We start from the raw sequence: 17,963 nt of genomic DNA on the forward strand, positions 1-17,963 counted from the left end.
CCCAGCCGGGCCCCAGCACACCCCAGGGACGCTCCTGGCCGCCCTCCGCGCGCCACCTGCGCCTCCGACACGCTATCGCCCCCCTCGGGCTGAGGCCGGAACAGCGGCGAGCGGGGAACCTGCCCCCGCAGCCACGCGGGAGACCGAGCGGCTGGGAAGGAGGGATGGGGCCGCAGCGAGAACCTGGCCGTGCGGTCGCAAGGCAGGTTTACGAAGAGGTTGGCGTCAAAGGAAAATGAGGGAGACGCCTGGGCAGAGGTGACCTGCACCAAGACGCCAAGTTGTTAACGTTTTTGAAGAATACGATGGCCGCTACAAGGCGAGTGCTCCTTCTACAGGGGACGTCGGGGCCACGGTTTTGAACACGAGATCTTGTGCCGTAAATGCGGCGCAGGACACGTGTTTATGTCCTGACTGTCACTGAAATATTAGGCGATTGGAGAAATTCTGCGAATATGGCGAGGAGAATGATTCCACGTGGAAGAGGCAATCACGGTTCTCTTTCGAGAACCAAGTGAGAGCCGAGCTGTTTTCGAGCGCTGTAGATGCCACGCCCCTTTCCTGCAGACCACTTGTTTGTGACTCTGCACAGTCCTCGGGGTTCCACCGAGCGTCAGGGAGGAAGAAGGACCGGACACCGCCAACAGTCGGCTTTATTATCCTTGGCAAACATCTGAAGGACACTTGCAAACTGAATTTGCCACGCAGGCTTTTTGAAACAATTTGCCTGTTTCCCACATGCTTGAAATCCTCTTTTAAAAAATAGTGTAAAATATTGTAAAAGGCCAGAGTCACTTGGGTTAAAAAAAAAAAATTAGGTGCCTTAACTCTGCCTCCGCCCCCCTTGTGTTTTTTGGAGAGTCGATTGGACATCAGTCTGTGGTTTGTTTTCTCATGGTGGCTTCTCCAAGTCAGAGCCACTTCCTGTGGGTACATTTTCCCATTTTCTTTCTCACAGTATTTACATTTTCAGCCACACCTTTGCGGGGAGGAGAGACTGGTGAAAATGCTCCTTCTGGCACCTCGAGAAATTTTCCATCAATTCCAAAACTTGCTTGGTAGGATCACCATCTTAACGAACAGATTTCAGGTTTGGACCGGTGTTGTATTGTCCAGCATTTATTGTGACAAATGATGTCACTTGGCTTTTCTCGGGAATTTGTCAACTCATTTGCTTCAGTTTTCACACCGAGTGTTTTGCTACTGGTTACTTCCTATGAGTCTTTCCTCTAATAACTTAAGGGTTAATTATTTATTCTAATGATTTTATTTATTTTAATTTTATTTTTGGTTGTGCTGGGTCTTTTGCTGAGCATGGGCTTCTCTTTGCAGTGGCTTCTCTTGAAGCTTAGGCTTAAGTCGTTATGGCACCCAGCTTAGTTGCCCCATGGCAGGTGGAATTGTCCCAGGATCAAACCTGTATCCCTTGTATTGGTAGGTGGATTCTTAACCACTGGACCACCAGGGAAGTCCTGAAGAGTGATTTAATGCAAAGCGTAACTCTGTAGAGCTGGGGACTTCTTGGAAGGTATTATTAATAAAAGATTTTATCAGTTTTCATCAGAAGGTGTATTTACTACTTGCTGTCAGTGCTGTTTGCATGACTAGTTGACTAAGGTGCCTTTGTTGCTAATCTACTGTTGCAGACGTATCGGACTGCACAGAGAGGGACCTTCGATAGCCCCATCTTCTCGAGATTCTTGACAGATAACTATTTCTCATATCTAATTTTGGGGACACTGTAAAACTAAGGATTTTTTGTCTTCTTTCCACCTTTGGGGCTTCCCTGGTGTCTCAAATGGTAAAGAATCTGTCTGCAATGCAGGAGACCTGGGTTTAATCCCTGGGTCAAGAAGATCCCCTGGAGAAGGAAATGGCTACTCACTCTATTGAAAATACACAGGTACCTCTTCTGAAATTCCTGCACTTGCACCAACCAAGTTAGAAATGAGGAAGGAGGAAGGAAAATCCTTTGAATAAGACGTGGGATGGGAGTGTAAGAAAGACCATCTTGTAGGTAGATTACTCTTTCTGCAAATTGTGTAACTGATAAATAGTGAATAAAAAGGTAGAAAATAAACATAGCTAGAATATTTTTGTCCTACAAGTTGTTAACCTTTTAAAAATATAATTGCTGCTAAAAATTGAGTGCTGTTACACTTAAGAAAAATTAGTGTCACTGATTTGGAAACGAGATCTTGTGTCATAAATGTAGCTGAACTAAAGATGAACTGTAGCTCAGAAATTGATGCTATTTAAGGAATGAGTACAGCAGAAAATAGCTTTTAACCATAGACATGGTTTCATTCTAAATCATTGGTTCCCAACCTCTTTTTGGCAGCAGGGACTGGTTTTGTGGAAGACAATTTTTTCACGGACCAGGGTGGGGTGGGGTGGTGGTGGTGGTTTCGGGATGATTCAAGTGTGTTACATTTATTATCCTGCACTGATCTGACAGGAGGCAGAGCTCAGGTGGTAAGGTGAGTAATGGGGAGTGGCTGTAAATATGCAGATGAAAACCACTCACTTGCCCAGCCACTCACCTCCAGCTAGCTGTACTGCCCAGTTCATAAAAGACCAGGTACTGGAACCAGTCTGTGACCCCGGTTGGGGACCCTTGTTCTAAATCATGTAGTGTGATCAGATATGGTCATCCAGAAGTCTGGTATTTTTCTTTGTGTGGAAAGTGATGTGTTCTGAATTTTTTTCTTAAGCAAGCATTTAAAATCCCACAAACTTAATTTTTCTATCGATCTTTAATGGACCGAGATTTTTTTTTCTCAGTCATCCCTCAAATTTGTTTAAACAGAGACACTAGACTGTTTTTGCATAGGACTGTTTCCACCTGAAACACTGTCATAACCACTTGGGTTTATCTTGTGCATAATGTCCTTAGGGGTAATAATCATTGTTTAGTCACTAACTTGTGTCTGTGTCTGACTCTTTGCTACCCCATGGACTGTAGCCTGCCAGGCTCCTCTGTCCATGGGATTTCCCAGGCAAGAATACTGGAGAGGGTTGTCATTTCCTTCTTCAGGGGGTCTTCCTGACCCAAGAATCCCGTGTCTCCTGCTTCACAGACGGGTTCTTTACCCCCGAGTCACCTGGGACGCCAGAGGTAGTAGCACATGGCCCTGTTTTATATGCTCTTGAACTGCTTCCGGCTGTGCTGGGTCTTTGCTGCTGTGTGGGCTTTCCTCTAGCTGCAGCCAGTGGGGCTGCTCTCCAGTGGCCGTGCCCTGGCTGCTCACTGTGGTGGCTCCTCTCGTTGTGGAGCGTGGGCTCTAGGCTTGTGGGCTCAATGGTTGTAGCTCCTGGGCGTACTTGCTCTGAGGCATGTGAAATCTTCCCAGGTCAGGGATTGAATCTGCGTCTCTTGCGTTGGCAGGTGGGTTCTTTACCACTGAGCCACCAGGAAAGCCCATGAACTCTTAATCTGACATATAAAACACACATAGTATTGATGTTAACCATTTCTCAAAAATTAAAATTTGGTATAAAATAGTCTTTGGTCATTTGGGCTAAGTAAGTGCCACTTGGGTCAGAATTTTTTCAGTTCTGTTGAATAAACAGCAGTCTGTAACTTAATAGACATTTCTCTAAAGAAGACATACAGATGACCAATAGGCATGTGAAGAGATGCTCAACGTCACTAATTATCAGAGAAATGTGAATCAAAACTATCTTCATTTACCACCTCACACCAGTCAGAATGGCCCTCATTCAACAGTCTACAAATAGAGAGAACAGCACTGAGACATATATGTTACCGTATGTAAAACAGGTGACCAGTGCAAGTTCGATGCATGAAGTAGGGCACCCAAAGCTGGTGCTCTGGGACAACCGAGAGGGATAGGGCAGGGAGGGAGGTAGGAGAGGGGTTCAGGATGGGGGGACACATGAGGGCTTACCTGAGGCTCATTCATGTTGATGTACGGCAGAAACCATCACAATATTATAAAGTAACTATCCTCCAATTCGAATAAATTAAATTTAAAAAGTCTACAAATAATAAACGCCAGAGAGGATGTGGATAAACAGGAACCCTCCTACACTGTTGGTGGGAATGTAGATTGGTACAGTCACTATGGAGAATAGTATGGAAACTCTTCAAATAACTAAAAATAGAATTACCATTTGACCTAACAATTCTACTCCTGGGCACATACCCAGAGAAAAGCATAATTCAAAAAGATACGTACACTCCAGTGTTCATTGCAGCACTGCTTACAACAGCCAGGCAGTGGAAACAACCTAAGTGTCCATCAGTGGGGAAACTGATAAAGAAGGTGTGGTACCTATACACAACGGAATATTACTCAGCCATAAGAGGAAGGAAACTGTGCCATTTGCAGAGATGTGAATGGACCTAGAGACTGTCATACAAAGTAAAGTAAGCCAGAAAGAGAAAAACAAATATAATATCACTTGTATGTGGAATCTAGAAAAATGATACAGATGAACTTATTTGCAAAGCTGAAACAGAGATACAGGCGTAGAGAACAAACGTGGACATCAAGGGGGAAGGGCGTGGGATGAACTGGGAGACTGGGGTTGACGTATGTACACCACTAATTATAAAATAAGTAAGTAATGAATATATACAGAATCTAGAAAAATGGTACTGAAGAATTTACTTGCAGGGCAGCAGTGGAGAAACAGACAGAGAATAGACTTATGGACCTGGGGAGAGGGGAGGAGAGGGTGAGATGTATGGAAAGAGTAGCATGGAAACATACCTTGCCATATATAAAATAGATAGCCAACGGGAATTTGCTGTATGGCTCAGGAAACTCGCACAGGGGCTCTGTATCAACCTAGAGGGGTGGCAGGGGAAGGGAGATGGGAGGGAGGTTCAAACGGGAGGGGATATATGTATACCTGTGGCTGAGTCATGTTGAGGCTTGACAGAAAACAAAAGAATTCTGTAAAGCAATTATCCTTCAATTAAAAAATAAAGCAAACAAACAAAAAGTAATGAAAACCGACCACATAGCTTAGGGAACTCTACTCAGCACTCTGTGGTGAGCTAAATGGGAAGGAAATCCAGAAAAGAGGAGATCTATGTATACACACAGCTGATTCACTTTGCTCTACAGCAGCAACAAACACAACATTGTAAAGCAGCTATATGCCAAAAAAGCAATTAATTAAAAAAGGATATATCCACCCCTATGTTCACAGCAACACTGTTTACAGTAACCAAGGTATGGAAACAGTTTGACTGTTCATTGACAGATGAATGGATAAAGATGTGGCATATATATACACACACACACGTGCATATATAAAATGGAATATTCAGTTCAGTTCAGTTCAGTCGCTCAGTCGTGTCCGACTCTCCGCGACCCCATGAATCACAGCATGCCAGGCCTCCCTGTCCATCACCAACTCCCTGAGTTCACTCAAACTCATGTCCATTGAGTCAGTGATGCCATCCAGCCATCTCATTCTCTGTCGCCCCCGTCTCCTCCCGCCACCAACCTTTCCCAGCATCAGAGTCTTTTCCAGTGAGTCAACTCGTTGCATAAGGTGGCCAAAGTATTGCAGTTTCAGCTTTAGCATCAGTCCTTCCAATGAACACCCAGGATTGATCTCCTTTAGAATGGACTGGTTGGATCTCCTTGCAGTACAAGGGACTCATTACTCAGCCATAAAAAGAATGAAATAATGCCATTGGTAGCAACATGGATGGGTCTAGATAGTATCATACTAAGTGAAGTAAGTCATAAAGAGAAAGACAAATACCATATGATGTCACTTATATGTGGAATCTAAAAGATAACACAAATGAACTTATGAAACAGAAACAGATTCAAAGACATGGAGAACAAACTGGTGGTTAACAAGTAGTGGGGAGTTTGGGGTTAGCAGATGCAAACTAGCGTATATAAGATAGATAAACAACAGAGTCCTCTACAACACAGAGAACTACATTCAATATCTTATAATAAACCATTGTGAAAAAGAATATCTGAATATATATATGCATTACTGAATCACTTTGCTGTGTATAAGAAACTAACACAACATTTTTAAAAACAACTGTCTTTTGCAGTTTGCAAAATTCCAAAGTGTTCTGTCTGTATAAGTAACAGATTGACTTTTAAGTTGTCATACTTTGAATTTGTGTTTCTTGTTCACTATGCCCAGTCTTGCAAAGTTAGACCTGAAACAGACTGGTTTTTATTAAAAGAATAGGCCAAAAGTTTCGGGTGAAACAAGTCCTCTAGTCAAATAACCGCAATCCTTTCAAAATTCACGGTATTGGGACTGTTGTGTCTGTTTTCTGTGTGATGGCTGAATGAAATTGGGCAGCTAATTTTGCAATCCTAAGAGACTTCTAAATTAAAAAAAAATCAGAAATTGTTGTTGTGAATTAACACTTTATTAAAGTAAAACTTTAACATTTTATTAAAATGAAATAACACATTATTTATTTAAGGGGGATTTTTGCCTGTGACATTAATGTGTCTCCGGTCAACAATGAGTGAAGACTTGCAGACGTGAAGTAGAAACTGTCCGGTACGTTTTGAAAACAGCTGACATTTTTGCCCTGAAAGGGAAAGGAGAATGGAGAGGTAGTGTTTAATGAGTACGGAGTTTCGGTTTGGGAGGATGATAACATTCTAAAACATGGTTGGCAGTGACGGCTGCACGAAAGTGTTTATTTAATGCCGCTGAACTGTCTACTTAAAAATGGCTAAGTTTATGGAAATTCTCTGGTGGTCCAGTGGTTAGGATTTGTCACTTTTACTGCCACGGCCAGGTTCAATCCCTGGTCAGGGGACTGATATCCCCACGTAGAACAGCCAAAAAACAAACAAACAAAAAAGGTAAAAAAAAATTTTTTTGTATATAGTTCACCACAACTTCAAAAAAGGCCTTCTGTGTCCTGGCTTCGCTACCAGCTCAGCCCCTCTTGGCCCTCAGGTCATGCCCCAGTGACGTCAGCGTGCTGCACTTCTGACCTCCCCTCAACAGCCCTGCCTCTCCTGGCTTCTACATCTTTGCTCTGCTCTTGTCTGCAGGGCCTTCCTCGTCCTCTTCACCTGGTCCATTCCCCGCCCTTCCCCCCTTCCCCCATCATTCTGAATTAGGAAGAAGACAATTGGGAATCATAGCCTTACAAACATCAGCTTTGGGGATCCATTCATGACGTAAGTCCTCCCACTCTGTCCTTTCTTTCTGCAGTGAAGTAGCCAGTGAGTCAGAACATACCTGGGCAGCTTCTGGGGCCCCTGTAATTCTTGACATTTACCTTAGCCTGTGTGGCCACAGCAGCTGTGATGCAGACTTCCCCCTGGTTCTAAAGCCTCAGACCTTCCTGGTCACTCCTCTCCCTAGCACTTCCAGTGGAGAAGGGGTGGGGTTCAGTCTGTCCAGGTGTCAGAGTCCAGGTGTCAGAGTCCTATGAAATGAAGGTGTTCTCCTAAAATTGAACACCCCCACCCCCGCCCCCACCCTACCCTGGTGACCATGAGATGGTATTAGGTGGAGCCTTTGGGAGGTAATTAATATTAGCTGAGGTCATGAGGGTTAGTGGCCTTATGAGTCCCCGCAAAGCTTGCTTCCTCTCTGCCCTCTGCCACGGGAGGATACAAGGAGTCAGCCATCTGCCGTCTAGTAGAGGGTCTCACCAGAACCCAGCCATGCTGGCACCCTGATCTCAGCCTCCAGAATTGTGAGAAATAAGTGTATATTTAAACCATCCAGTCTATGGGACTTTGTTATAGCAGCCCAAACAGATTAAAGCAACAGAAAACCATACCCTCTCGGGATATGGAATTTCAAGAATTTAAAATCATGAAATGTGACATTTGGGGCTATGCAGGCCCATCTCTAGAGAAGGCAATGGCAACCCACTCCAGTACTCTTGCCTGGAAAATCCCATGGGCAGAGGAGCCTGGCAGGCTGCAGTCCATGGAGTCACTAAGAGTCAGACAGGACTGAGCGACTTCACTTTCACTTTTCACTTTCAAGCACTGGAGAGGGAAATAGCAACCCACTCCAGTGTTCTTGCCTGGAGAATCCCAGGGATGGGGGAACCTGGTGGGCTGCCGTCTATGGGGTCGCACAGAATTGGACATGACTGAAGCAACTGAGCAGCAGCAGCAGCAGGCCCATCTCTTGTTCCGGATTCTGGAAAAATTGGACTCTGTTGATCTCTGGTTTTGAAGGAACCAGTGTCCAGCAATGTTGGGCTGTCATTACCCATCAGTTGCTGTAGCCAGAGGCACAGGCTGGAAACACACTGTTCTTAGGCTTTAAGGTATTAAAGGCGTTAGCAAAACTCATCTTGATCGGAAAGATCCGAGGAAGTAGAAAAAAGCAGCGCACTCTTTCTAGGTGAGCATGGCTTCCGTTCTTCAACTTCTGGCTCCTACAGCCCACACGTGTTCTGTCTCTTCCTGGCCCTTGGGAGGCGCCACCTGGTCCAAGGGCAGCACTCTGTGGAGGGTCAGCCCCTGCTTGCCCTGCTGGGTTCTTTGTAGACTGAAATGGTGGCTCCCATGGTAGGGGCCTTATTAGATAGACTGTGCCTGGGGTGAGATCCACCCTTGGAGAAATGATGGCTTCGAGACTTCTTTCTTAATAACATCTGTAGCTATTATGAACACTCACTGTAGAGATTTGAAAAGCAGAGATAAGTTGCGACAGAAAACGATTCATAGTACCACCCTGGAGATACTGAGCATTTTAATTTTACTTTTTATTTGTTTAAACTTTTTATTTTAGCAAATAAAGAACATCCATATACCCTTTACCCAAATTCACCTGTTGTCAATCTTTTCCCCATTTGCTTCAACATTCGAGTGCTCTCTCCCTACCAATCATCTGTCATCTATTTTCCATCTACCTTTCTGTCTTTGTCTTTATCGTCTATCTATCATCCATCTTTCAACTGTCTGTCTACTTATCTACCTGCTTATCTATCTTTGTGGGGGGCCATGCCACACTGCATGTGGGATCTTAGTTCCTTGACCAGGGATCAAACCCCTGATCCCTGCAGTGAATGCTCACTAATCAGTGAACTGCCAGGGAATTCCCTCTGTCTGTCTGTCTATCGTCTCCATCGTCTATCTCTCTCTGTCTATCATCTATGTACCTCTCGGTCACTTGCTTCTCATTTAATCATGAAATTGACATTTTTCTCTCTTCAGGTGGGCCTGCCACCCCTTTGTACAGAATTCATCACTGCGGTTGTATGAAAGAAGGGACCTGGCCATCATGTCACTGCTGTACCCCAGGCCTCAGACTGGTAGCCAACATGGGTCGGCTCAATTCATCCTGTGGGGTGTGATAGTTGGCAGCTCTGGGCACCATTTCCACAGCCAAGGTAGGTTCCGACGGGCCAGCTGACACAGGCCCAGGTGTCTGTAGAAATGCCAGCTCTGTCTCTACGGCACGGTGCACACCACAGCCTCACTGTGTTATTGCCTTTGCCCCGTAACCTTGTAAAGTAAGTGCATTGGGCCATGAAAGTACTGATGCGGGTGAGAGGAAACTCAGGAGCTGTGCGTGAAATGCAGTGTAGATAGATCTGGGGATCATGAAGCAGGAGGGAAGGTGCCGTGCTGGTCTCCCCAGAGGCTGGGAAGTGGTGTTTTCATTGTTGAAGGAAACAAGGTTTTAAAACCTGTATCACATGCTGAAACCAAATGGCCACCAGTTGTGTCTAAAAGGCAAGCTATTCCGGGAGATTTTGAGAAATATTGGAATGGAATCCTGCAGTTGTGGACATACACAATTCTTTTCACACGTTCTTCCATTTCTGAAAGGGCTTTTTTTTATAAAGACTGTAAGCTGCTTGGTAACAATCTAAAGGGGTGAGATGGGGAGGGAGGTGGGAAGGATGTTCAGGTGGGAGGGGACATGAGTAACCTATGGCTGATTCATGTGGATGTTTGGTAGAAACCAATGCAATACTGTAAAGCAGTTATCCTTCAATTAAAAATAAATTTAAAAAAAGAAAAAAGGAATGTAAGCTGCTAATTGGTATTTTTTATTCATTTAGTTTTGGCTGCGCTAGGTCTTCACTGCTGTGTGAGGGCTTTCTCTAGTTGTGGCGAATGGGGACTACTCTCTAGTTGCGGTGAAGGGGCTTCTCATAGCAGTGGCTTCTCTTGTTGCAGAGCACGGGCTCTGGAGCCCTCTGGCTTCAGTAGCTGGGACATGTGGGCTTAACTGCTCCATGGTATGTGGAATCTTCCCGGACCAGGGACTGAACCCGTGTCCTCTGCCTTGGCAGGCAGATTCTTAACCACTGGACCACCAGGGAAGTCCCTCTGCAATGATTTCTTGAGTACAATTTTCTCTTCTTGTTCTTTTTATTTGGCTTGTTTTCTATATTCTCAGATATTGAATGCATCATTCTAAAGTTATAATATTTTAAGCATTGCTCGCATAGGCTGCAGTTATAATACAAGTAATTAGTGAGCAGGACTTGAGAGTGAAGAAGACGCACTCACAGCTGACAGTGTCCACAGAGGCACCAGTGTAACCTTGCCTGGCTACCTGGCTTTTAGGTCATAAGACTGGAAACAAGGATATTCTTTCTGCACGTGTTGTGAGCTTCTAAATCCATCTCGACATAGTTTCAGCTCCACCTCAGTTGATGCTCTGAGAGGTCCAAGACTTTCTGCAAGCCCTGAAATCTGGTTACGGAGTTAGAAGGTGAGCACACGTCTGTCCAGTAGTCACGGAGATACCGGAGGCCCCAGAGCCTTTGCAAAGGCAGGAATGACAGGGTTTGGCATCACAGGCAGAAAAAGATCCAGGCCAGAAACCTCGAGGGGGCTGGGCTAGAGAAGCCGGTTTGAGGGCCTCAGCAGAGCTGGCCCCTAGGGGACAGAACCCATTCCTGGCAGGGGGGAAGGAGCCCAGAGGGAGGACAGGTGGCCGTGGCTGTGTTAGAGAGGATCCAGGGAGAGGCCAGGAGGAGAAGAGGAGTCCTCCAGGGAAGGAGACAGATTCATCACCTGGGAAACCCCCAGGAAGCAGAGAAAAGATGACGCTGCCAGGAGAGGGTACAGGTTGGGGTGGGGGAGTCCTGGCCTTCACTGTGGACTCCTCATCCTTGGTCACATCCTTCCACAAAACTCCTATTTTCCTTTCTTTGCAACTTCTTGCTCCTTGCCTCTCCTTCCACAGGGGATCAGCCATGAGGGGAGTGGGCTGGGGAGTGTAGACTTGCTAATGTGGAAACACTCTCCAGAGCCCAGACTGAAATCTGGGTTTTACTGAAAACCCTTTGCTGGGATGACTGGCAAATCCTGACCCGTCATCCTTTGAGGTCTAGTTTTCAGGGGCTCATCTTCAACTGCCTTGTCTCCTTTCATGGTGGTGTGGTGTGTTTTTCATTTTAATTAATTTTTTTACATTGGAGGGCAATTACTTTACAGTATTGTGATGGTTCTTGCCATACATGAATATGAATTGGCCATAGGCATTCATGTGTCCCCTCCATCCTGAACACCCTCCTCCCACCCCACCCCATCCGTCCAGGTTGTCACAGAGCACAGGCTTTGGGTTCCCTGTGTCATACCTCAAACTCCCAGCGGCGATCTATTTTGCGCATGGTGATGTGCATGTGATACTGTAACCTGGGCACAGGAGCGAGGTTTATTCTGTCACACCCGTGAAGCCCTACTGTCCTGTTTTCCCTGTGGGCACGGCCAGCTGGCCCTGAACCAGAATTCCTCCTCTCAGCCATGTAATTACAGGTAGCATTTGATGCTTGGGTGGACTTTGGCCCTGACAGCCTGAACCTGGCTCTCCCTATCTTTGTCAGCCTGGAAATCTCTTCCTCCGCAGTGACTTTATTAGCATTTAATGATTCACAAGGTGCTAGATAAATGAAACAAGTCAAGTGATACCGAGCTAGCTCACGGGAAAGTTTAGAGTCTCTCATCACTAACCCTCCTCCTCTCTAATCTCCCTCTTCCACAGAGGAAGAAAAACTTGTATTTCATTTCTGCATCACTTTATTTATTCATTTGTTTTCTTTTTTGTTTGTTCTTTTGACTAATACGATTGAGCACCTACTGGGGGAGGGTAGGCTTGGTCCAAGGTGTTGAGTAAGGTGGAGGGGCTCCAGACCTCAGGGGATGATGTCATGGTGGAAGGAGCACCAAAGGAAATAACAAAAATGGGAATGGGTAAGATAATTCCAGATCGAGGCAGTTGTTGGAAGGGATAAACAGGATGCTGTAATAGAGCCTAACGGCTGGTGGTTCAGTTCAGTTCAGTTCAGTAGCTCAGTCGTGTCCTACTCTTTGCGACCCCATGAACCGCAGCACGCCAGGCCTTCCTGTTCGTCACCAACTCCTGGAGTCCACTCAAACTCATGCCCATTGAGTCGGTGATGCCATCCAACAATCTCATCCTCTGTCGTCCCCTTCTCCTCCTGTGCTCAGTTTTTCCCAACATCAGGGTCTTTTCAAATGAGTCAGCTCTTCGTATCAGGTGGCCAAAGTATTGGAGTTTCAGCTTCAACATCTGTCCTTCCAATGAACACCCAGGACTGATTTCCTTTAGGATGGACTGGTTGGATCTCCTTGCAGTCCAAGGGACTCTCAAGAGTCTTCTCCAACACCACAATTCAAAAGCATCAATTCTTCAGCACTCAGCTTTCTTTATAGTCCAACTCTTACATCCATAAAAGACTACTGGAAAAACCATAGCCTTGACTAGACGGACCTTTGTTGGCAAAGTAATGTCTCTGCTTTTTAATATGCTGTCTAGGTTGGTCATAACTTTCCTTCCAAGGAGTGAGCGTCTTTTAATTTCATGGATTCAGTCACCATCTGCAGTGATTTTGGAGCCCCCCCAAAATAAAGTCAGCCACTGTTTCCACTGTTTCCCCATCTATTTGTCATGAAGTGATGGGACCAGATGTCATGATCTTAGTTTTCTGAATATTGAGCTTTAAGCCAACTTTTTCACTTTCCTCTTTCACTTTCATCAAGAGGCCTTTTAGTTCCTCTTCACTTTTTGCCATAAGGGTGGTGTTCTCTGCATATCTGAGGTTATTGATATTTCTCCCGGCAATCTTGATTCCAGCTTGTGCTTCCTCCAGCCCAGCATTTCTCATGATGTACTCTGCATATAAGTTAAATAAGCAGGGTGACAATATACAGCCTTGACGGACTCCTTTTTCTATTTGGAACCAGTCTGTTGTTCCATGTCCAGTTCTCACTGTTGCTTCTTGACCTGCATAGAGGTTTCTCAAGAGGCAGGTAAGGTGGTCTGGTATTCCCATCTCTTTCAGAATTTTCCACAGTTTATTGTGATCCACACAGTCAAAGGCTTTGGCATAGTCAATAAAGCAGAAATAGATGTTTTTCTGGAACTCTCTTGCTTTTTGATGATCCAACGAATGTTGGCAATTTGATCTCTGGTTCCTCTGCCTTTTCTAAAACCAGCCTGAATATCTGGCTGGTTTTAGTTCACATTTTGCTGAAGCCTGGCTTGGAGAATTTTGAGCATGACTTTACTAGCATGTGAGATGAGTACAATTGTGCGGTAGTTTGAGCATTCTTTGGCACTGCCTTTCTTTGAGATTGGAATGAAAACTGACCTTTTCCAGTCCTGTGGCCACTGCTGAGTTTTCCAAATTTGCTGACATATTGAGTGCAGCACTTTCACAGCATCATCTTTTAAGATTTGAAATAGCTCAACTGGAATTCCATCACCTCCACTAGCTTTGTTTTTAGTGATACTTCCTAAGTCCCACTTGACTTCACAGTCCAGGATGTCTGGCTCTAGGTGAGTGTCATACCATTGTGATTATCTGGATCGTGAAGATCTTTTTTGAATAGTTCTTTTGTGTATTCTTGCCACTTCTTCTTAATATCTTCTGCTTCTGTTAGGTCCTTACCATTTCTGTCTTTTATCAAGCCCATCTTTGCATGAAATGTTCCCTTGGTATCTCTAATTTTCTTGAAGAGATATCTAGTCTTTCCCATTCTATTGTTTTCCTCTATTTCTTTACATTGATTGCTGAGGAAGGTTTTCTTATCTCTCCTTGCTATTCTTTGGAACTCTGCATTCAAATGGGTATATCGTTCCTTTTCTCCTTTGCTTTTTGCTTCTCTTCTTTTCACAGCTATTTGAAAGGTTTCCTCAGACAGCCATTTTGCTTTTTTGCATTTCTTCTCCCTGGGGATGGTCTTGGTCCCTGTCTCCTGTACAATGTCACGAACCTCTGTCCAGAGTTCATCAGGCACTCTATCTATCAGATCTAGTCCCTTAAATCTATTTCTTACTTCCACTGTATAATCATAAGGGATTTGATTTAGGTCATACCTGAGTGGTCTAGTGGTTTTCCCCACTTTCTTCAATTTAACTATGAATTTGGCAATAAGGAGTTCATGATCTGAGCCACAGTCAGCTCCTGGTCTTGTTTTTGCTGACTGTATGGAGCTTCTCCATCTTTGGCTGCAAAAAATATAATCAATCTGATTTCGGTGTTGACTATCTGGTGATGTCCATGTGTAGAGTCTTCTCCTGTGTTGTTGGAAGAGGGTGTTTGCTATGACCAGTGCGTTCTCTTGACAAAACTCTATTAGCCTTTGCCCTGCTTCATTCTGTACTCCAAGGCCAAATTTGCCTGTTATTCCAGGTGTTTCTTGACTTCCTACTTTTGCATTCCAGTCCCCTATAATGAAAAGGACATTTTTTTGGGGTGTTGGTTCAAAAAGGTCTTGTAGGTCTTCATAGAACTGTTCAACTTCAGTTTCTACAGCATTACTGGTCAGGGCATAGACTTGGATTACTGTGATATTGAACGGTTTGCCTTGGAAACGAACAGAGATCATTCTGTTGTTTTTGAGATTGCATCCAAGTACTGCATTTCAGACTCCTTTGTTGACTATGATGACTACTCCATTTCTTCTAAGGGATTCCTCTCCACAGTAGCAGATATAATGGTCATCTGAGTTAAATTCCCCCATTCCAGTCCATTTTAGTTCACTGATTCCTTGAATGCCAATGTTCACTCTTGCCATCTCCTGTTTGACCACTGCCAATTTGCCTTGGTTCATGGACCTAACATTCCAGGTTCCTATGCAATATTGTTCTTTACAGCATCGGACTTTGCTTCTATCACTAGTCCTATCCACAACTGGGTGTTGTTTTTGCTTTGGCTCCATTTCTTCATTCTTTCTGAAGTTATTTCTCCACTGATCTCCAGCAGCATATTGGGCACCTACTGGCCTGGGGAGTTCATCTTTCAGTGTCCTATCCCTTTGCCTTTTCATACTGTTCATGGGGTTCTCAAGGCAAGAAAACTGAAGTGGTTTGCCATTCCCTTCTCCAGGGGACCACATTTTGTCAGAACTCTCCACCATGACCTGCCCATCTTGGGTGGCCCCACACAGCATGGCTTAGTTTCATTGAGTTAGACAAGCTGTGGTGGGAAGCTGTTTAAATAGCTGGTGCCTGATGTATGGAGACAGAAAGGAGGAGAAAAAGTTAGCCCTGGGAGGACTTTGGGGGAAGGGCTTTCCAGGCAGAGATAAGTCAAGTGCAAAGGCCCTGAGGCAGGAAGAGACAAGAGAAGTGTGTCTGAGGAGCGAAGTGTTGGGGCAGGGAGGTCGTGGGAGCTGGTCATAGGCAGAAGTTTAGATCGTATACTAAGTACAAGACTGTGGGACTTGGTGGTCCAGCAGTTAAGACTCCACGTTTCCACTGCAGGGGGCATGAGTTCGATCCCTGGTCTAAGATCCCATACGCCATGCAGTGTTGCCAAAACAAAAGACTCTGTGTGCGTGTGTGTGTTTATGTGTGTGTGTTGAGGGGGTGAGGAGCTGAATCAAGGTGCCTTGCCTCCTATTTAAAGCCTCCCTCCAAAGGCTCTGAGGATGCTGAATAGAGGGAGGAAGAGTGGAAGCCGGAAGGTTGTCCAGCCAGCCCAGGGAGAGGTGACATTGGAGGCCGTGGGGGTGGAGATTAGCAGGGTGAGTTTAGAGGGTAACATGGATTAGCAGGACTTGGTTATGGGTTGGGCTTCCCAAGTGGCTCAGTGGGAAAGACTCTGCCTACCACTGCAGGAGATGAGGGTCCCATCCCTGGACTGGGAAGATCCCCTGAAGAGGGAAATGGCAACCCACTCCAGTATTTTTGCCTGGGAAATCCCATGGACAGAGGAGCTCGGCAGACTGCAGCCCATGGGGTCACAGAGTCAGACGGGACTGAGGAACAGCACGCATGGCTGTGGGTTAGATGTTAGGGGAACGAGGTCTGAAGATCGGCCTTCGGGTTTAGGCGCGATCTTGCTGCTTGCTGGGTTAGGTGGTGACATCCTGTTCAGAGCTGGGGAAGTCGGAGAAAAGTGAACTTTAGGGGAAAGTAACCCACACAGGAAATGGCAACCCACTCCAGTGTTCTTGCCTGGAGAATCCCAGGGATGGGGGAGCCTGGTGGGCTGCCGTCTATGGGGTCGCACAGAGTCGGACACGACTGAAGCGACTTAGCAGCAGCAGCAGCAGCAACCCACACAGAGTTCTGCTGGGCAGGTTAAGTGTGCAGCGCCCATCAGACGTCCGAGCGCAGATATCTGGTATGAGGCTGGTACCTGAGTGTCCAACTCGGGGGAGCAGCAGGACTGGAGATGTGGGCCGGGCGCCCGAGTGCAGGCTGCGTCTCCCAGAAAGACAGAGGGAGGCACGGAGGATGGCGGGAGGGGGCCCCGCTCACCCGGGAGAAGAGAGGAGTGGGAGGTAAGTAGAAAGCGGAGGAACGCCGTGGGACAGGACTGCCAGCACCGCGGGCGCGGAGAGTCCAGGAAGCCGGTGTGTTCGGCTGAGTCGCTCGCTGCTGGTGGAGGGGCCGAAGGGCAGTGAGAAATCCCCACTTTCTTCCTCTGTGTGTCTGTCGGCCACGCCCTGAGTATGTGGGATCTTAGTTCCCTGAGCAGGGGTGAAACCTGCGCCCCTGCAGTGGAAGCGCAGTCACTGGGCCACCAAGGAAGTCCCTTTCTTCTGGCAACATGGGGCTCATGGGCAACCTTGTCGAGAGGAGGTTCCCGGAAATGATGGGGGACAGGGACCGTCATTGGAGGAAAGCAGACAGGTGGCGGGAAGCAGAGCATACAGAACAGAACATGCAGAACACTCTTTGATGGACATGTGTTTATTTACAGCTATTTTTCTCCACGAAGCAGTGAAGAGAATGCAGGGAGATGTGACTCAAAGGAGATGTTTTGTTTTTCTAGGTGGGAGATATCTGAGCATGCGGTTTGCTGATGGGAATAATCCAGCAGTGCAGGGCATGATGCCAAAAACCACAGAAGAGAAATCCACTGGAAAAGGGGAGGCGTTGAACCCCGGAGCACGGATGGAAGGTTGGACTTTGAACGGGGAGACAGACTGTGGCCCACCACGGAGCCAGAAATCCTGTCTCTTTTTCTCAACGAACACCCAGCCCCTAGAACAGTACATGGTGCTGGAAAGTGCTCAATAAAATTGGTGCTGGCTGAATGAATGAGGGTACCGAGGGAGGCAGGTGGGGAATTGGGGAGGGGGCTTTCTGCTTCTGTTGGCTCAGGGGAGGTTGGAATGGGGAGGGTGGGGGGCTGACAGAGTCGAAGCGGAGCAATGGTGTAGGAGAGGGGTCAGTCTCGCGTCACAGTGAAGACGCCGTAAGAATTCATTTCTCGTCCAGTTGACAGCGTCAAATGAATGATGCCCACTTTGCCCTCGGTGAATTGCCACTCCACTTTTGTCATCAACTAGGTTCCCAAACATACTCCTTTGTGGTATTTTCCTGCTCTCCATTTCTGGTCCTGGCTCACATCACACGCTTTTCTGTTTTTTTGGATATTATAAGGATTACCTCACACCATTTCCCCATTTCTCCCTCACCTCTTCACTTTCAACCACATTTAGTCTGTCTTTTGGAGATAAAGAGCCCCCTCCCCCTTCTTTTCTCATTAAAAAAAAAAAAAATACCCTAAGAGC

The 17,963-nt window shown here is 46.1% G+C and overlaps 1 long non-coding RNA gene across 1 annotated transcript; it reads left to right on the plus strand.

The window, feature by feature from the left end:
- The first annotated feature begins 951 nt into the window (after window positions 1–951).
- Window positions 952–17,963, plus strand: LOC148777735 (uncharacterized). Its single transcript, XR_016037532.1, has 4 exons — window positions 952–1,090; window positions 6,446–6,525; window positions 9,165–9,340; window positions 17,219–17,963. It is a non-coding gene; the product is annotated as an uncharacterized LOC148777735 (long non-coding RNA).

Source organism: Moschus berezovskii, chromosome 6, assembly GCF_049115385.1.
Source record: "Moschus berezovskii isolate FMDL1 chromosome 6, NW_MosBer_1.0, whole genome shotgun sequence".
In the NCBI taxonomy this organism is placed as follows: domain Eukaryota; kingdom Metazoa; phylum Chordata; class Mammalia; order Artiodactyla; family Moschidae; genus Moschus; species Moschus berezovskii.